Genomic DNA, 13,722 nt, shown 5'->3' with positions numbered 1-13,722 from the left:
GATGAACATTTTCAAAACGGACCATTTTGGTCATCTCGGAGCAATTTCATCAGGTCGCGGGTCATCGATCGTTTTGCATGAAAAATTGAACGTTCTCGCATGAACAATAATTTACTCTAAATGTTGTTTATATCTCTTCCCACAGTGAATAAACACGTTTTAAGCCCTCGAAGTGAGCATTTGGGTCCTTTTAAGTCACTTTTACCCATGAGCCAAATCTTGAGTTTTGGCTCCCTAGAAGCATGAAAATGACTATAAAGATGCTCATTTTAGCTCCAAAAGTGATGATCCACCTCTGAGAGTCAAAATTAGTTGAAAGATGAACATTTTCAAAACGGACCATTTTGGTCATCTCGGAGCAATTTCATCAGGTCGCGGGTCATCGATCGTTTTGCATGAAAAATTGAACGTTCTTGCATGAACATTAATTTACTCTAAATGTTGTTTATATCTCTTCCCGCAGTGAATAAACACGTTTTAAGCCCTCGAAGTGAGCATTTGGGTCCTTTTAAGTCACTTTTAACCATGAGCCAAATCTTGAGTTTTGGCTCCCTAGAAGCATGAAAATGACGATAAAGATGCTCATTTTATCTCCAAAAGTGATGATCCACCTCTGAGAGTCAAAATTAGTTAAAAGATGAAAATTTTCAAAACGGACCATTTTGGTCATCTCGGAGCAATTTCATCAGGTCGCGGGTCATCGATCGTTTTGCATGAAAAATTGAACGTTCTCGCATGAACAATAATTTACTCTAAATGTTGTTTATATCTCTTCCCGCAGTGACTAAACACGTTTTAAGCCCTCGAAATGAGCATTTGGGTCCTTTTAAGTCACTTTTACCCATGAGCCAAATCTTGAGTTTTGGCTCCCTAGAAGCATGAAAATGACTATAAAGATGCTCATTTTAGCTCCAAAAGTGATGATCCACCTCTGAGAGTAAAAATTAGTTAAAAGATGAACATTCTCAAAACGGACCATTTTGGTCATCTCAGAGCAATTTCATCAGGTCGCGGGTCAACGATCGTTTTGCATGAAAAATTGAACATTCTCGCATGAACATTATTTTACTCTAAATGTTGTTTATATCTCTTCCCGCAGTGAATAAACACGTTTTAAGCCCTCGAAGTGAGCATTTGGGCCTTTTTAAGTCACTTTTAACCATGAGCCAAATCTTGAGTTTTGGCTCCCTAGAAGCATGAAAATGACGATAAAGATGCTGATTTTATCTCCAAAAGTGATGATCCACCTCTGAGAGTCAAAATTAGTTGAAAGATGAAAATTTTCAAAACGGACCATTTTGGTCATCTCGGAGCAATTTCATCAGGTCGCGGGTCATCGATCGTTTTGCATGAAAAATTGAACGTTCTTGCATGAACATTAATTTACTCTAAATGTTGTTTATATCTCTTCCCGCAGTGAATAAACACGTTTTAAGCCCTCGAAGTGAGCATTTGGGTCCTTTTAAGTCACTTTTAACCATGAGCCAAATCTTGAGTTTTGACTCCCTAGAAGCATGAAAATGACGATAAAGATGCTCATTTTATCTCCAAAAGTGATGATACACCTCTGAGAGTCAAAATTAGTTGAAAGATGAACATTTTCAAAACGGACTATTTTGGTCATCTCAGAGCAATTTCATCAGGTCGCGGGTCATCGATCGTTTTGCATGAAAAATTGAACGTTCTTGCATGAACATTAATTTACTCTAAATGTTGTTTATATCTCTTCCCGCAGTGAATAAACAAGTTTTAAGCCCTCGAAGTGAGCATTTGGGTTTTTTAATTCACTTTTAACCATGAGCCAAATCTTGAGTTTTGGCTCCTTAGAAGCATGAAAATGACGATAAAGATGCTAATTTTATCTCCAAAAGTGATGATCCACCTCTGAAAGTCAGAATTAGTTGAAAGATGGAAGGTTTTAAAACGGACCATTTTGGTCATCTCAGAGCACTTTCATCAGGTCGCGGGTCATCGATCGTTTTGCATGAAAAATTGAACGTTCTCGCATGAATAATAATTTACTCTAAATGTTGTTTATATCTCTTCCCGCAGTGAATAAACACGTTTTAAGCCCTCAAAGTGAGCATTTGGGCCTTTTTAAGTCACTTTTAACCATGAGCCAAATCTTGAGTTTTGGCTCCCTAGAAGCATGAAAATTACGATAAAGATGCTCATTTTATATCCAAAAGTAATGATCCACCTCTAAGAGTCAAAATTAGTTGAAAGATGAAAATTTTCAAAACGGACCATTTTGGTCATCTCGGAGCAATTTCATCAGGTCGCGGGTCATCGATCGTTTTGCATGAAAAATTGAACGTTTTTGCATGAACATTAATTTACTCTAAATGTTGTTTATATCTCTTCCCGCAGTGAATAAACACGTTTTAATCCCTCAAAGTAAGCATTTGGGCCTTTTTAAGTCACTTTTAACCATGAGCCAAATCTTGAGTTTTGGCTCCCTAGAAGCATGAAAATGACGATAAAGATGCTCATTTTATCTCCAAAAGTGATGATCCACCTCTGAGAGTCAAAATTAGTTGAAAGATGAAAATTTTCAAAACGGACCATTTTGGTCATCTCGGAGCAATTTCATCAGGTCGCGGGTCATCAATCGTTTTGCATGAAAAATTGAACGTTCTCGCATGAACAATAATTTACTCTAAATGTTGTTTATATCTCTTCCCGCAGTGACTAAACACGTTTTAAGCCCTCGAAGTTAGCATTTGGGCCTTTTTAAGTCACTTTTAACCATGAGCCAAATCTTGAGTTTTGGCTCCCTAGAAGCATGAAAATGACGATAAAGATGCTCATTTTATCTCCAAAAGTGATGATCCACCTCTGAGAGTCAAAATTAGTTGAAAGATGAAAATTTTCAAAACGGACCATTTTGGTCATCTCGTAGCAATTTCATCAGGTCGCGGGTCATCGATCGTTTTGCATGAAAAATTGAACGTTCTTGCATGAACATTAATTTACTCTAAATGTTGTTTATATCTCTTCCCGCAGTGAATAAACACGTTTTAAGCCCTCGAAGTGAGCATTTGGGTCCTTTTAATTCACTTTTAACCATGAGCCAAATCTTGAGTTTTGGCTCCTTAGAAGCATGAAAATGACGATAAAGATGCTCATTTTATCTCCAAAAGTGATGATCCACCTCTGAAAGTCAGAATTAGTTGAAAGATGGAAGGTTTTAAAACGGACCATTTTGGTCATCTCAGAGCAATTTCATCAGGTCGCGGGTCATCAATCGTTTTGCATGAAAAATTGAACGTTCTCGCATGAACAATAATTTACTCTAAATGTTGTTTATATCTCTTCCCGCAGTGAATAAACACGTTTTAAGCCCTCAAAGTGAGCATTTGGGCCTTTTTAAGTCACTTTTAACCATGAGCCAAATCTTGAGTTTTGGCTCCCTAGAAGCATGAAAATGACGATAAAGATGCTCATTTTATATCCAAAAGTGATGATCCACCTCTGAGAGTCAAAATTAGTTGAAAGATGAAAATTTTCAAAACGGACCATTGTGGTCATCTTGGAGCAATTTCATCAGGTCATCGATCGTTTTGCATGAAAAATTGAACGTTCTTGCATGAACATTAATTTACTCTAAATGTTGTTTATATCTCTTCCCGCAGTGAATAAACACGTTTTAAGCCCTCGAAGTGAGCATTTGGGTCCTTTTAAGTCACTTTTAACCATGAGCCAAATCTTGAGTTTTGGCTCCCTAGAAGCATGAAAATGACGATAAAGATGCTTATTTTATATCCAAAAGTGATGATTCACCTCTGAGAGTCAAAATTAGTTGAAAGATGAAAATTTTCAAAACGGACCATTTTGGTCATCTCGGAGCAATTTCATCAGGTCGCAGGTCATCGATCGTTTTGCATGAAAAATTGAACGTTCTTGCATGAACAATAATTTACTCTAAATGTTGTTTATATCTCTTCCCGCAGTGACTAAACACGTTTTAAGCCCTCGAAGTGAGCATTTGGGTCCTTTTAAGTCACTTTTAACCATGAGCCAAATCTTGAGTTTTGGCTCCCTAGAAGCATGAAAATGACGATAAAGATGCTTATTTTATATCCAAAAGTGATGATTCACCTCTGAGAGTCAAAATTAGTTGAAAGATGAAAATTTTCAAAACGGACCATTTTGGTCATCTCGGAGCAATTTCATCAGGTCGCGGGTCATCGATCGTTTTGCATGAAAAATTGAACGTTCTTGCATGAACAATAATTTACTCTAAATGTTGTTTATATCTCTTCCCGCAGTGACTAAACACGTTTTAAGCCCTCGAAGTGAGCATTTGGGTCCTTTTAAGTCACTTTTACCCATGAGCCAAATCTTGAGTTTTGGCTCCCTAGAAGCATGAAAATGACTATAAAGAAGCTAATTTTAGCTCCAAAAGTGATGATCCACCTCTGAGAGTCAAAATTAGTTGAAAGATGAACATTTTCAAAACGGACCATTTTGGTCATCTCGGAGCAATTTCATCAGGTCGCGGGTCATCGATCGTTTTGCATGAAAAATTGAACGTTCTTGCATGAACATTAATTTACTCTAAATGTTGTTTATATCTCTTCCCGCAGTGAATAAACACGTTTTAAGCCCTCGAAGTGAGCATTTGGGTCCTTTTAAGTCACTTTTAACCATGAGCCAAATCTTGAGTTTTGGCTCCCTAGAAGCATGAAAATGACGATAAAGATGCTCATTTTATATCCAAAAGTGATGATCCACCTCTGAGAGTCAAAATTAGTTGAAAGATGAAAATTTTCAAAACGGACCATTTTGGTCAACTCGGAGCAATTTCATCAGGTCGCGGGTCATCGATCGTTTTGCATGAAAAATTGAACGTTCTTGCATGAACATTAATTTACTCTAAATGTTGTTTATATCTCTTCCCGCAGTGAATAAACACGTTTTAAGCCCTCGAAGTGAGCATTTGGGTCCTTTTAAGTCACTTTTAACCATGAGCCAAATCTTGAGTTTTGGCTCCCTAGAAGCATGAAAATGACGATAAAGATGCTCATTTTATCTCCAAAAGTGATGATCCACCTCTGAGAGTCAAAATTAGTTAAAAGATGAAAATTTTCAAAACGGACCATTTTGGTCATCTCGGAGCAATTTCATCAGGTCGCGGGTCATCGATCGTTTTGCATGAAAAAATGAACGTTCTCGCATGAACAATAATTTACTCTAAATGTTGTTTATATCTCTTCCCGCAGTGACTAAACACGTTTTAAGCCCTCGAAATGAGCATTTGGGTCCTTTTAAGTCACTTTTACCCATGAGCCAAATCTTGAGTTTTGGCTCCCTAGAAGCATGAAAATGACTATAAAGATGCTCATTTTAGCTCCAAAAGTGATGATCCACCTCTGAGAGTAAAAATTAGTTAAAAGATGAACATTCTCAAAACGGACCATTTTGGTCATCTCAGAGCAATTTCATCAGGTCGCGGGTCAACGATCGTTTTGCATGAAAAATTGAACATTCTCGCATGAACATTATTTTACTCTAAATGTTGTTTATATCTCTTCCCGCAGTGAATAAACACGTTTTAAGCCCTCGAAGTGAGCATTTGGGCCTTTTTAAGTCACTTTTAACCATGAGCCAAATCTTGAGTTTTGGCTCCCTAGAAGCATGAAAATGACGATAAAGATGCTGATTTTATCTCCAAAAGTGATGATCCACCTCTGAGAGTCAAAATTAGTTGAAAGATGAAAATTTTCAAAACGGACCATTTTGGTCATCTCGGAGCAATTTCATCAGGTCGCGGGTCATCGATCGTTTTGCATGAAAAATTGAACGTTCTTGCATGAACATTAATTTACTCTAAATGTTGTTTATATCTCTTCCCGCAGTGAATAAACACGTTTTAAGCCCTCGAAGTGAGCATTTGGGTCCTTTTAAGTCACTTTTAACCATGAGCCAAATCTTGAGTTTTGACTCCCTAGAAGCATGAAAATGACGATAAAGATGCTCATTTTATCTCCAAAAGTGATGATACACCTCTGAGAGTCAAAATTAGTTGAAAGATGAACATTTTCAAAACGGACTATTTTGGTCATCTCAGAGCAATTTCATCAGGTCGCGGGTCATCGATCGTTTTGCATGAAAAATTGAACGTTCTTGCATGAACATTAATTTACTCTAAATGTTGTTTATATCTCTTCCCGCAGTGAATAAACAAGTTTTAAGCCCTCGAAGTGAGCATTTGGGTTTTTAATTCACTTTTAACCATGAGCCAAATCTTGAGTTTTGGCTCCTTAGAAGCATGAAAATGACGATAAAGATGCTAATTTTATCTCCAAAAGTGATGATCCACCTCTGAAAGTCAGAATTAGTTGAAAGATGGAAGGTTTTAAAACGGACCATTTTGGTCATCTCAGAGCACTTTCATCAGGTCGCGGGTCATCGATCGTTTTGCATGAAAAATTGAACGTTCTCGCATGAACAATAATTTACTCTAAATGTTGTTTATATCTCTTCCCGCAGTGAATAAACACGTTTTAAGCCCTCAAAGTGAGCATTTGGGCCTTTTTAAGTCACTTTTAACCATGAGCCAAATCTTGAGTTTTGGCTCCCTAGAAGCATGAAAATTACGATAAAGATGCTCATTTTATATCCAAAAGTAATGATCCACCTCTAAGAGTCAAAATTAGTTGAAAGATGAAAATTTTCAAAACGGACCATTTTGGTCATCTCGGAGCAATTTCATCAGGTCGCGGGTCATCGATCGTTTTGCATGAAAAATTGAACGTTTTTGCATGAACATTAATTTACTCTAAATGTTGTTTATATCTCTTCCCGCAGTGAATAAACACGTTTTAATCCCTCAAAGTAAGCATTTGGGCCTTTTTAAGTCACTTTTAACCATGAGCCAAATCTTGAGTTTTGGCTCCCTAGAAGCATGAAAATGACGATAAAGATGCTCATTTTATCTCCAAAAGTGATGATCCACCTCTGAGAGTCAAAATTAGTTGAAAGATGAAAATTTTCAAAACGGACCATTTTGGTCATCTCGGAGCAATTTCATCAGGTCGCGGGTCATCAATCGTTTTGCATGAAAAATTGAACGTTCTCGCATGAACAATAATTTACTCTAAATGTTGTTTATATCTCTTCCCGCAGTGACTAAACACGTTTTAAGCCCTCGAAGTTAGCATTTGGGCCTTTTTAAGTCACTTTTAACCATGAGCCAAATCTTGAGTTTTGGCTCCCTAGAAGCATGAAAATTACGATAAAGATGCTCATTTTATCTCCAAAAGTGATGATCCACCTCTGAGAGTCAAAATTAGTTGAAAGATGAAAATTTTCAAAACGGACCATTTTGGTCATCTCGTAGCAATTTCATCAGGTCGCGGGTCATCGATCGTTTTGCATGAAAAATTGAACGTTCTTGCATGAACATTAATTTACTCTAAATGTTGTTTATATCTCTTCCCGCAGTGAATAAACACGTTTTAAGCCCTCGAAGTGAGCATTTGGGTCCTTTTAATTCACTTTTAACCATGAGCCAAATCTTGAGTTTTGGCTCCTTAGAAGCATGAAAATGACGATAAAGATGCTCATTTTATCTCCAAAAGTGATGATCCACCTCTGAAAGTCAGAATTAGTTGAAAGATGGAAGGTTTTAAAACGGACCATTTTGGTCATCTCAGAGCAATTTCATCAGGTCGCGGGTCATCAATCGTTTTGCATGAAAAATTGAACGTTCTCGCATGAACAATAATTTACTCTAAATGTTGTTTATATCTCTTCCCGCAGTGAATAAACACGTTTTAAGCCCTCAAAGTGAGCATTTGGGCCTTTTTAAGTCACTTTTAACCATGAGCCAAATCTTGAGTTTTGGCTCCCTAGAAGCATGAAAATGACGATAAAGATGCTCATTTTATATCCAAAAGTGATGATCCACCTCTGAGAGTCAAAATTAGTTGAAAGATGAAAATTTTCAAAACGGACCATTGTGGTCATCTTGGAGCAATTTCATCAGGTCATCGATCGTTTTGCATGAAAAATTGAACGTTCTTGCATGAACATTAATTTACTCTAAATGTTGTTTATATCTCTTCCCGCAGTGAATAAACACGTTTTAAGCCCTCAAAGTGAGCATTTGGGCCTTTTTAAGTCACTTTTAACCATGAGCCAAATCTTGAGTTTTGGCTCCCTAGAAGCATGAAAATGACGATAAAGATGCTTATTTTATATCCAAAAGTGATGATTCACCTCTGAGAGTCAAAATTAGTTGAAAGATGAAAATTTTCAAAACGGACCATTTTGGTCATCTCGGAGCAATTTCATCAGGTCGCAGGTCATCGATCGTTTTGCATGAAAAATTGAACGTTCTTGCATGAACAATAATTTACTCTAAATGTTGTTTATATCTCTTCCCGCAGTGAATAAACACGTTTTAAGCCCTCAAAGTGAGCATTTGGGCCTTTTTAAGTCACTTTTAACCATGAGCCAAATCTTGAGTTTTGGCTCCCTAGAAGCATGAAAATGACGATAAAGATGCTTATTTTATATCCAAAAGTGATGATTCACCTCTGAGAGTCAAAATTAGTTGAAAGATGAAAATTTTCAAAACGGACCATTTTGGTCATCTCGGAGCAATTTCATCAGGTCGCAGGTCATCGATCGTTTTGCATGAAAAATTGAACGTTCTTGCATGAACAATAATTTACTCTAAATGTTGTTTATATCTCTTCCCGCAGTGACTAAACACGTTTTAAGCCCTCGAAGTGAGCATTTGGGTCCTTTTAAGTCACTTTTAACCATGAGCCAAATCTTGAGTTTTGGCTCCCTAGAAGCATGAAAATGACGATAAAGATGCTTATTTTATATCCAAAAGTGATGATTCACCTCTGAGAGTCAAAATTAGTTGAAAGATGAAAATTTTCAAAACGGACCATTTTGGTCATCTCGGAGCAATTTCATCAGGTCGCGGGTCATCGATCGTTTTGCATGAAAAATTTGAACGTTCTTGCATGAACAATAATTTACTCTAAATGTTGTTTATATCTCTTCCCGCAGTGACTAAACACGTTTTAAGCCCTCGAAGTGAGCATTTGGGTCCTTTTAAGTCACTTTTACCCATGAGCCAAATCTTGAGTTTTGGCTCCCTAGAAGCATGAAAATGACTATAAAGAAGCTAATTTTAGCTCCAAAAGTGATGATCCACCTCTGAGAGTAAAAATTAGTTGAAAGATGAACATTTTCAAAACGGACCATTTTGGTCATCTCGGAGCAATTTCATCAGGAAATGGGTCATCGATCGTTTTGCATGAAAAATTGAACGTTCTCGCATGAACAATAATTTACTCTAAATGTTGTTTATATCTCTTCCCACAGTGAATAAACACGTTTTAAGCCCTCGAAGTGAGCATTTGGGTCCTTTTAAGTCACTTTTACCCATGAGCCAAATCTTGAGTTTTGGCTCCCTAGAAGCATGAAAATGACTATAAAGATGCTCATTTTAGCTCCAAAAGTGATGATCCACCTCTGAGAGTCAAAATTAGTTGAAAGATGAACATTTTCAAAACGGACCATTTTGGTCATCTCGGAGCAATTTCATCAGGTCGCGGGTCATCGATCGTTTTGCATGAAAAATTGAACGTTCTTGCATGAACATTAATTTACTCTAAATGTTGTTTATATCTCTTCCCGCAGTGAATAAACACGTTTTAAGCCCTCGAAGTGAGCATTTGGGTCCTTATAAGTCACTTTTAACCATGAGCCAAATCTTGAGTTTTGGCTCCCTAGAAGCATGAAAATGACGATAAAGATGCTCATTTTATCTCCAAAAGTGATGATCCACCTCTGAGAGTCAAAATTAGTTAAAAGATGAAAATTTTCAAAACGGACCATTTTGGTCATCTCGGAGCAATTTCATCAGGTCGCGGGTCATCGATCGTTTTGCATGAAAAATTGAACGTTCTCGCATGAACAATAATTTACTCTAAATGTTGTTTATATCTCTTCCCGCAGTGACTAAACACGTTTTAAGCCCTCGAAATGAGCATTTGGGTCCTTTTAAGTCACTTTTACCCATGAGCCAAATCTTGAGTTTTGGCTCCCTAGAAGCATGAAAATGACTATAAAGATGCTCATTTTAGCTCCAAAAGTGATGATCCACCTCTGAGAGTAAAAATTAGTTAAAAGATGAACATTCTCAAAACGGACCATTTTGGTCATCTCAGAGCAATTTCATCAGGTCGCGGGTCAACGATCGTTTTGCATGAAAAATTGAACATTCTCGCATGAACATTATTTTACTCTAAATGTTGTTTATATCTCTTCCCGCAGTGAATAAACACGTTTTAAGCCCTCGAAGTGAGCATTTGGGCCTTTTTAAGTCACTTTTAACCATGAGCCAAATCTTGAGTTTTGGCTCCCTAGAAGCATGAAAATGACGATAAAGATGCTGATTTTATCTCCAAAAGTGATGATCCACCTCTGAGAGTCAAAATTAGTTGAAAGATGAAAATTTTCAAAACGGACCATTTTGGTCATCTCGGAGCAATTTCATCAGGTCGCGGGTCATCGATCGTTTTGCATGAAAAATTGAACGTTCTCGCATGAACATTAATTTACTCTAAATGTTGTTTATATCTCTTCCCGCAGTGAATAAACACGTTTTAAGCCCTCGAAGTGAGCATTTGGGTCCTTTTAAGTCACTTTTACCCATGAGCCAAATCTTGAGTTTTGGCTCCCTAGAAGCATGAAAATGACGATAAAGATGCTCATTTTATCTCCAAAAGTGATGATACACCTCTGAGAGTCAAAATTAGTTGAAAGATGAACATTTTCAAAACGGACTATTTTGGTCATCTCAGAGCAATTTCATCAGGTCGCGGGTCATCGATCGTTTTGCATGAAAAATTGAACGTTCTTGCATGAACATTAATTTACTCTAAATGTTGTTTATATCTCTTCCCGCAGTGAATAAACACGTTTTAAGCCCTCGAAGTGAGCATTTGGGTTTTTTAATTCACTTTTAACCATGAGCCAAATCTTGAGTTTTGGCTCCTTAGAAGCATGAAAATGACGATAAAGATGCTCATTTTATCTCCAAAAGTGATGATCCACCTCTGAGAGTCAAAATTAGTTAAAAGATGGAAGGTTTTAAAACGGACCATTTTGGTCATCTCGGAGCAATTTCATCAGGTCGCGGGTCATCGATCGTTTTGCATGAAAAATTGAACGTTCTCGCATGAACAATAATTTACTCTAAATGTTGTTTATATCTCTTCCCGCAGTGAATAAACACGTTTTAAGCCCTCAAAGTGATCATTTGGGTCCTTTTAAGTCACTTTTACCCATGAGCCAAATCTTGAGTTTTGGCTCCCTAGAAGCATGAAAATGACTATAAAGATGCTCATTTTAGCTCCAAAAGTGATGATCCACCTCTGAGAGTAAAAATTAGTTAAAAGATGAACATTCTCAAAACGGACCATTTTGGTCATCTCAGAGCAATTTCATCAGGTCGCGGGTCAACGATCGTTTTGCATGAAAAATTGAACATTCTCGCATGAACATTATTTTACTCTAAATGTTGTTTATATCTCTTCCCGCAGTGAATAAACACGTTTTAAGCCCTCGAAGTGAGCATTTGGGCCTTTTTAAGTCACTTTTAACCATGAGCCAAATCTTGAGTTTTGGCTCCCTAGAAGCATGAAAATGACGATAAAGATGCTGATTTTATCTCCAAAAGTGATGATCCACCTCTGAGAGTCAAAATTAGTTGAAAGATGAAAATTTTCAAAACGGACCATTTTGGTCATCTCGGAGCAATTTCATCAGGTCGCGGGTCATCGATCGTTTTGCATGAAAAATTGAACGTTCTTGCATGAACATTAATTTACTCTAAATGTTGTTTATATCTCTTCCCGCAGTGAATAAACACGTTTTAAGCCCTCGAAGTGAGCATTTGGGTCCTTTTAAGTCACTTTTAACCATGAGCCAAATCTTGAGTTTTGACTCCCTAGAAGCATGAAAATGACGATAAAGATGCTCATTTTATCTCCAAAAGTGATGATACACCTCTGAGAGTCAAAATTAGTTGAAAGATGAACATTTTCAAAACGGACTATTTTGGTCATCTCAGAGCAATTTCATCAGGTCGCGGGTCATCGATCGTTTTGCATGAAAAATTGAACGTTCTTGCATGAACATTAATTTACTCTAAATGTTGTTTATATCTCTTCCCGCAGTGAATAAACAAGTTTTAAGCCCTCGAAGTGAGCATTTGGGTTTTTTAATTCACTTTTAACCATGAGCCAAATCTTGAGTTTTGGCTCCTTAGAAGCATGAAAATGACGATAAAGATGCTAATTTTATCTCCAAAAGTGATGATCCACCTCTGAAAGTCAGAATTAGTTGAAAGATGGAAGGTTTTAAAACGGACCATTTTGGTCATCTCAGAGCACTTTCATCAGGTCGCGGGTCATCGATCGTTTTGCATGAAAAATTGAACGTTCTCGCATGAACAATAATTTACTCTAAATGTTGTTTATATCTCTTCCCGCAGTGAATAAACACGTTTTAAGCCCTCAAAGTGAGCATTTGGGCCTTTTTAAGTCACTTTTAACCATGAGCCAAATCTTGAGTTTTGACTCCCTAGAAGCATGAAAATGACGATAAAGATGCTCATTTTATCTCCAAAAGTGATGATACACCTCTGAGAGTCAAAATTAGTTGAAAGATGAACATTTTCAAAACGGACTATTTTGGTCATCTCAGAGCAATTTCATCAGGTCGCGGGTCATCGATCGTTTTGCATGAAAAATTGAACGTTCTCGCATGAACAATAATTTACTCTAAATGTTGTTTATATCTCTTCCCGCAGTGAATAAACACGTTTTAAGCCCTCAAAGTGAGCATTTGGGCCTTTTTAAGTCACTTTTAACCATGAGCCAAATCTTGAGTTTTGGCTCCCTAGAAGCATGAAAATTACGATAAAGATGCTCATTTTATATCCAAAAGTAATGATCCACCTCTAAGAGTCAAAATTAGTTGAAAGATGAAAATTTTCAAAACGGACCATTTTGGTCATCTCGGAGCAATTTCATCAGGTCGCGGGTCATCGATCGTTTTGCATGAAAAATTGAACGTTTTTGCATGAACATTAATTTACTCTAAATGTTGTTTATATCTCTTCCCGCAGTGAATAAACACGTTTTAATCCCTCAAAGTAAGCATTTGGGCCTTTTTAAGTCACTTTTAACCATGAGCCAAATCTTGAGTTTTGGCTCCCTAGAAGCATGAAAATGACGATAAAGATGCTCATTTTATCTCCAAAAGTGATGATCCACCTCTGAGAGTCAAAATTAGTTGAAAGATGAAAATTTTCAAAACGGACCATTTTGGTCATCTCGGAGCAATTTCATCAGGTCGCGGGTCATCAATCGTTTTGCATGAAAAATTGAACGTTCTCGCATGAACAATAATTTACTCTAAATGTTGTTTATATCTCTTCCCGCAGTGACTAAACACGTTTTAAGCCCTCGAAGTTAGCATTTGGGCCTTTTTAAGTCACTTTTAACCATGAGCCAAATCTTGAGTTTTGGCTCCCTAGAAGCATGAAAATGACGATAAAGATGCTCATTTTATCTCCAAAAGTGATGATCCACCTCTGAGAGTCAAAATTAGTTGAAAGATGAAAATTTTCAAAACGGACCATTTTGGTCATCTCGTAGCAATTTCATCAGGTCGCGGGTCATC

The sequence above is a fragment of the Lissotriton helveticus genome, chromosome 2_1 (assembly GCF_964261635.1).
Source record: "Lissotriton helveticus chromosome 2_1, aLisHel1.1, whole genome shotgun sequence".
Lineage (NCBI taxonomy): Eukaryota > Metazoa > Chordata > Amphibia > Caudata > Salamandridae > Lissotriton > Lissotriton helveticus.
Note: the sequence above shows the minus strand (reverse complement) of the source record.